Source organism: Thalia democratica, chromosome 7 (assembly GCF_965202585.1).
Source record: "Thalia democratica chromosome 7, ktThaDemo2.hap1.1, whole genome shotgun sequence".
NCBI classification, from domain to species: domain Eukaryota; kingdom Metazoa; phylum Chordata; class Thaliacea; order Salpida; family Salpidae; genus Thalia; species Thalia democratica.
The window spans coordinates 55390296-55398706 of NC_139171.1; positions in this window are offsets into that span (position 1 = coordinate 55390296).

Genomic DNA, 8411 nt, shown 5'->3' on the forward strand with positions numbered 1-8411 from the left:
TTTTCTAGTTACAAACTTTCCAGCTTTCAGTAAAAGTGTTTGGCTTGAATGAAATTGAAACCAGCCTCGCTAACTTTATAACAGCTCAGTTAACCGCTTAACCTTTTTCTTTTTTAACCACTTTATGAATTTTACACGTAAACCTTGTATTTGCAATTAAAACATCTCATAATTATCGCAAACAGGTTTTAACTCGTATGTGCATATTTTTGTAAAAGTCATGTTAATTTGGTCGTTAGATTTAAACCACATATATGTATTTACTTAAAACTATCTTACGTGGTTTTATTGCATTAGGAATTTCTGAAAATAAAATTATGATTTTTTTATTCGAACTTGTTTTTTGCTATTAATCATACGCACTTGGGTCAAATAATACTTAAAATTTTATTTGTTGTTTTGAACGGAAATGTTTAAAAAAGAAAATTTAGGCTTGTTTTTGTAACCACAACCTTCATATTTTACTGTTGACTGTAAACAAAAAATAATTAATTTGCACTAAATCTGCACCACATCTGAATTTATACACATATTATTGGTATTTTAATATTGAAACTCAAAATAAAATAAAAAGTATTTGTATGATGAAAGTTGTTTTTTATTAATAAATAGCATATAGGCCAGGGTTTCCCAAACTCATTTACTAAATCGCCCCCTTTTTAGTAACTTGAAAAAAAAATCGCCCCCCACGATTTTACAAAGTAGTTTTTCTTTTGAGTACAAACTTTTGAGCTAAAAAAAGTTGTGTTCGAAATGTAATTTAGTCTTGTACTTCTTATGCACGCACTTTTGTGTACAAAGTAGTTTACAGGGCTTGAGAAAATAGTTTACAGTTATTTTCTTAGAAGCCCAGTAAAGTTTATTAAAATACTTAATTCTTAAAAAGCGTTGATTAATCTGTAATCAATCCTGTTTAAATATGATCTGTTTTGAAACTATTGAAACTTTTAGGTCAGTGGTGGACAACTTTTGTAGTCAGCAATTCATATTTACTAAAAAATATTTTCTATTTTCAACTCGTTAGAAAATGTAATTGCGGGCTGCATGATTTAGAAAAATTACAAATAAGAAAATTGAAAAACTCGAGCAAAATTGTAGTAAAATGATTTAGTATTATTGTGATTTAGGAAATACTTTTGTGAACTGAAAACGAAATAAAAGCGTATATCAAAGTATTAAATATCAAAAAACTAAATTTTATTTATTTTGCACAAGTATTTTTCAATTTACTTAGCGGGTCGAAATTCGACTGGATCTGAGCCGTACGTTACCCACCTGAAATCTTAACTTAAACCTGATATTTTAATAATATCTCATATAATAAATTTCGGACATTTAGAAGTTAATACTAAGTAACTTATTTAAGCCGCACAAAATACTTAAAATACTTTATAAATAGGCTTTTTATAAATATATATACCAGAGATTAAAAAACTATAAAAGAATTAACAGTTTATTTTACACTAAATGAAATAAATATTAAAACATTATTTCTGATCTAGTTAAAATAGTTTGACCGACTGGTTGATTATCTCACATGAAAAGTGGTTTAATCAACAGCTTCAGTTAATGCAGTAAATTTACTAATTTCAATGCTAAGATATATTGTAAGCAAGTTAGTTGTAAAGTTGAAAAATTAATTTTTAACTTTTTAAACTATTTGTTTCGTAGTAGAATACCATGAAATAGCATTTGACTTGGAATAATCTTTAGGGAACTAAACCTTAATTCTAACAATTTTTTTTCTTTATTTAAATTCAAAAAAAAAATCCAATGTTTTACAGTTTATTCTGTGAACAGAAAGTATTCAATTAAAAAAAACTTTTAACTAGGTTTAAATTTTGTTTTGTAATTGTAGCAGTCTTCTTGATGGCTTATTTAATTCTGTTTAAAAAGTTTTTTTTCTAGCTATTAGCCTACAATAATTTTACAGAGGAAATTAGTGAAAACTAAAAGCTAGTGTTGAAGTATTAAAATAAACTAAGTATATTCTAATTGCTAATATATATTGAATTAAGATAAAACAAAAAACAGTTGTATTAATAGTTTAAAACTCCTTATATTATAATAATCTTTTGAACAATAATAAATCAAGTTAGAAAATAAAATTGTGTTTAAGAAACTTTTAAATGAAAAAGTAGAAGTCAATTCAAATAGAAACCTCAAATTTATAGTCTTTTAAAACCAAAAAAATCTTTTTAGAAATAAAAAATTTAATGGTTGTTAAAATATTACAATCAGATAATAGTTTTATAGTGATATAAGTTGTATACATATTAAACTAGTAATAACAAAAACCTGTCAAATAAAGGTCTTTCAAACAAATAAATTAATCACTATGCTATAAAAATTTTTAGTGTAATGTAAAACAACGAATATCAACTACAAAATTAACCAGGTCAAAATAAAATTATTAAAATCTTTAAAACATAAACCTATTAATAAATATAGTAGACTTCCGCTTGAGTTCGCATTTTGAAAAAAATCAATAAGTGCAAACTCAAAAAATTATAACCATATTTTTTTTTTACAAAATGACAAATTTCAATATGTTATATGCAATGATGTTATGAATAAACATGAAATCCACTAAAACATAAAACAAACTTTGATAAAAAAAAAAAAGATCTATGTAAGCTATTAAATATTATATATATATATTTTTATTAATATTTAGTTAGTAATAGACTTTACTTCAGTTAAATTTAATAAAATATAAATTTGCACTTTTTTTTAGGTAAAACTCAAGAGGAAGTCTACCGTAAATAATATTTATTTGGCATTATGCAAACCTGTTGTAGAATTAATAGCTTAATAAAGTTGTTATTATAAAAAGACTACTCAAATACAATACAAACCAGGTTAAATAAGAAATACTTCAAAAGATCAAATAAAATAAACAAAACTTTCATAAAATAATGTCTGCTACTGAAGTCTAATATAATGAGGAGGATGAGGAATATGACTGCATGCAAGTTTTTCTAATCTGATTCTTAATCAGTAAAATAGAGCCTTAAGTCACCTCCTATATAAATATCTAGATTAGACCTTTTACTCAAAATGTTGATAACTGAACTGAAAGCTTTCTCAACAACATAGCTAGAAGGAAAAGCTATAAACAACAATCTAAATTCCTCTAAAATAATTGGATACTTTTGCCTTAGTTTTTGTTGATTCCAAAAGCTTTCATATCGTTCTTTGGAAGAATTTACTTTAAGTTCAAGGTCAGTTTGTAAGTCTGAGAAGGTTTCCTGTAAGTCGTTTACTTCAAAAGTATTTGCCTCGAAGAAATCCATACTTTTATCTATATGATAGCTTTTTTGTGTCAAATCTAAATTTTACTACTTAGTATGTTAAAATTGTTAAAAATACCAGATTTTTTCCAGGTTTTTTTTTGCTTAAATTGTCAAATTCTAGGTTTTTCCAGGTTTCTAGGTAAATTGGCAACCCTGTATAGTTTTATTTCTTAGTCTAACTTAATGACTTTTCAAAAAGCAACTGGAAATATCATGAGGTGATAGATAGTAATAAATAACATAGATTTTTACAAACCATGTATAACCCCAAATAACATATATGTCAGGTTATAAAATAGTGAGAGGGATTTCAATCGTCTATGATATATGTAATTGTTAAATATGGAAATATATAAATGAAAATATAGTATTTACTTGAAAGTAGGAGTCATAAGCACTAGATTTTTTTTTCTTTTTTTTTTTCATAAATAAAATAAACTTTTTTGTTTAAGTTTTACCTCAGGGTCAAATAATTAATAGCAAGCTAAAAATAGTAAAATAGCAAGAAAAAAAGTAAAAATCTTATGACAACCCAAAATTTTAAAATCGCCCCCTTACTAATTATCGCCCCCCAAAATACTAAAATCGCCCCCAGGGGGGCGATATCGCCCACTTTGGGAAACCCTGATATAGGCTAACATGAAATTTTTAAAAAGTATCTGACAGTTAAAACAAATATTTCAGACTCTTAAGTATTTAAAATATACTGATTAAGAAAATAATATCTCCTTTTTGTTATAGATATAGCAGTATATAAATTATATTCATTTTTTTGAATGTTGACAGCTGCTTTTTTATACTTGATAGCTTTTGAAAATATAAACAATAGCTTCAAAAGTGTTATACAAATATTAATTGAAGTAAAATTTAAAACAACAAATTTTTCTGGTATTTCTTGAAAGTGACTGCGTTTATTTTAGAAGTGATTTTTAATAAATAAAAAATATTAAATTATGAATAGCAAGTAGTTTTAAATTTCATTTTTAAAAACAGTAATGATGTACAAAATATATTTTTTAAGTCAAATGTTATTAAATTTTGTCATGAAGAACAATAAATATAATTTATAACTATATGAGTTTAGTTTAACAGTTCACTTTGATATACTTCTTTGATACATGAGTCTATTTTTTAAAACAATTTACATAAGCAAATCATAAACTTTAGCTTTTTTTTTCTTCAAACTTCAACCTAAAACGTTTGTTAATCTTTATCGAAAAAATAACTCTAAAAAGCAGAAAAATGACTAAAACTGTTTAAATAACGTGTTTTTTATTTTGTTTTATTGTAATTTAACGTAACTTGTAAAATACTCTTTCTTTATAAAAAAATTGACATGATATAAAACAACTTTATTGTAATTAAACTTAAACTACAAGTTTTCGAAAACTTTTATAATAAAAATTAAAACATAAGCACTTTCGAAATTATGTTATTAAAAATATAATAACTTTTATTTACTTTTATTTCTATAATTACAAAACAAAACAAAAAAGTCTATACTTTTTCATTATACTTTCATATTTGTTAAACTTTATAAAACTGCAGAAAAGTAAAAAACATGTTTTATTAGTTTGTAAAGTGTACTTTAAAGTGCTTTAATGTAAATAAGTTTCATTTATTGGTTTAATTTTTTATGGGTTTAATATAATCAAATTTTCAATACAAAAAGAACTGAATTGTAAGCAAAAATTACTGGTATATAAGTAAATAAATATACAAAACGTCTACCAGATTTTTTCGGTATTTTTTAGTAAAGCTTAAACGCAATGAGCCTTACAGAAAAAAAAAACATTATAAATGTAAATTTTTAACTAGATATACTAGTGTATAGAAACAACTTTACTTTACTGAGAAGCAATAACGGTAAGATATTTAAATTGAAGCTGAAAAATTAAAAACAATGCTAAACTGTTTGATAACCAATTATATTACAATTAGACTAAGTTTTTATTGTCCAATTATCAAATTATGTAAAAAAATAATTGTATACGTTTAATATAAAACAGTAAAGTAAAAATTGTTTAAAACCATCCAAATAGACTGAATTCGAATATTTTTAATTTTAATTTCATAACTTCAACAAATATAGTAAAAACTAGACTATGTACAAATATAAAAGCTGGTTTTCACCTTAATGTATTTTCAATTTAATTAAAAACAAAAATAAAAGTTGAATTTTTTATTAAAGGTTTTGGTGGTTGAGAACGAACTATGATTAAACAAGTACGATTGGTGCTTTTCATGATGTTACAGATATAGATATTTTAAACAGACTGTCTAATAAAATCATGCCACAAAATGCTTTTTAAAACTTTCATGATTTATTTTTCCTCTCAAGAAATCAAGTTTTAATAAACAAGATGTCTGTGATATTAGAAATTGGAACTTAATCCGGATTATACTTTATTTTATATTAAGTTAAGTATGATTTAATAGATTACAATACGTAAAACGTGTTTTATATAACAAGTTATTAGTTTATTGTGGTTGTACATCGGTTTTATTATAAAAAACATTTATACATTAAATTAAAAAAAAAACTAATAGGATTGTATAAAAGTTCAAATATTTCAAAATAAAAATTATATAACTTCTAAACATCACACTAAGTTTTTATAATTTATTTAAGTGACTTACAAGTTAAAAACAATTTAATGGTCTAAAAATGTTAAATAAAAGTTTAAGAAAAAATTAAAACTATAACAACATTTTTTTTTTACTTATATTTTCGTCATTTTGTCATTAAATAATTGAATGTTATACTTGGACTGAAAGTTAAGATATTTTTTTAATAAACAAGATGTTAGAACTCTTTAGTATATAACTAGTGCGCTAAAGCCACATAGTTTAAACCTTAAAAGAAAAACGTGAAAAGTTCAAACTAAATTAACAACCGTGGGTCTTTCGAATATGTTTCAATAAATTGCGTTTTTATACTTTATTTTCCGTTAATACTATTCATGATTGTTTATTTACTTAGTACGTGTATGTTATATAGCGAATAAATATTAAATCATAAACGACATATAACTGTTATTATCCTAGCATACAATGCATTTTCTATTTAGATGTTTTATATGCTTTTATTGTTTTTAAACCTCTTGAAATTTGAATTTTTGTAAGCTTTCTAAAATACATCTTTATACAACATCATTACACATTTAAAGTAAGTTATATGCGTTTTAAATAGCATAAATTTATTAATATTATTTCAACTAAGATTAAAACTAAATAAACTTTAATAAAAAGTTTTTGTTTTATTAACTATTTCGACAGTATTTATATACAGTTTTTTTACTCATTGTCAAAATTCAAAATAATAGTTAATTTCAAAGATATTTTGTTTCATGTCACGTGTTTAAAATAGATAAAGAAAATTATATGAAAACAAACGTAGTTATATATTTCATCAAAATCATACTAAATATATATTAAAACTTATAGACCATCCAAAAATGTTTACTTCAATTCAAAGTGAGATGCTTTATTTTGACGAAGTTTATTGTTTTAAACTTGTGGGTCATAAAATTATTTTTTCTAATGGCATTAGACAAAGAAAACCACTGTTATAGTAAACATTGGTATTTGCATTAATTACATATTAAGTTTTGTACAATTTATTAGGTACTATATTTAGATTTTATAAACGACTATTAAGATTAACGCATTTTATATGAATTTTAAGTTGTAAACAACTGTTACATAACATTCGCTTTTTATCCTTAGTAGACTAAAAGTATACTGAAATTTCAACTGTATGTACTTTTTAACTTCTTGATTTATGCACCTTACTGCTTATAGCATAATGTTTAGTTTAAAAAGATAAGTTTTAATAAATTAACAGTGTAGACTACATAGTTCACTAAACAAAAATTAAGCTCACAAAAAAAATAAGTCAATATAATGCATTAACCAGAAAAATCTAATGTTACGTCAAAATTGTAGATATTTCTTAACTTAAATTTCTGTCAACTATAACTTAACTGGTTCTAGTAAAATCAATAAAACACTTTGAACTTAACTTACAGGTTAAACTAGTATTAGCTAATGATAATATATCTAAACTTTCATTTAAAGTAAATTTTTTTATAGATTTATATTTAGATAATTACTTAAATAATTTACTAATTTTTAAGGATTAGGTCTTTTGCACAGATTGCGATCTATAAGATTTTAGTGTAGTACAAACGTAATGTTCTGGACATGACAGTAAACTGTATCTTGGTCTATGACTAGACAACCGAAAGTTTTCTTGTACACGAGGTCTTTAGACCATAATTTTGAGCGCTTTTATTCGTTTAATAAATAATATCTATAAAAATTAGTTAAGCAGTTTTTATATTTTGCAATTTTGTTTATATATTTGTTAAACTAAGATATTTATATGTTGAAAGAAAATTTTTATTAGGAACAAGTAAGCAACTTATTTACATTAAAGCACTTTAAAGTACTCTTTACAAACTAATAAAACATTTGAGAAAAAAATTTGCGCTTCCCCTGACCAAAATACCACGCTACGCCACTGGTGTACACGTAATGTTCTGGACATGACAGTAAACTGTATCTTGGTGTATGACTGGACAACCGAAAGGTTTCTTGTACACGAGGTCTATAGACCAAAATTTTGAGCGCTTTATTCGTTTAATAAATAATATCTATAAAAATTAGTTAAGCAGTTTTTATCTTTTGCAATTTTGTTTATATATTTGTTAAACTAGGATATTTTATATGTTGAAAGAAATATTTTATTAGGAACAAGTAAGCAACTTATTTACATTAAAGCACTTTAAAGTACACTTTACAAACTAATAAAACATGTTTTTTACTTTTCTGCAGTTTTATAAAGTTTAACAAATATGAAAGTATAATGAAAAAGTATAGACTTTTTTGTTTTGTTTTGTAATTATAGAAATAAAAGTAAATAAAAATTATTATATTTTTAATAACATAATTTCGAAAGTGCTTATGTTTTAATTTCTATTATAAAAGTTTTCGAAAACTTGTAGTTTAAGTTTAATTACAATAAAGTTGTTTTATATCATGTCAAATATTTTATAAAGAAAGAATATTTTACAAGTTACCTTAAATTACAATAAAACAAAATAAAAAACA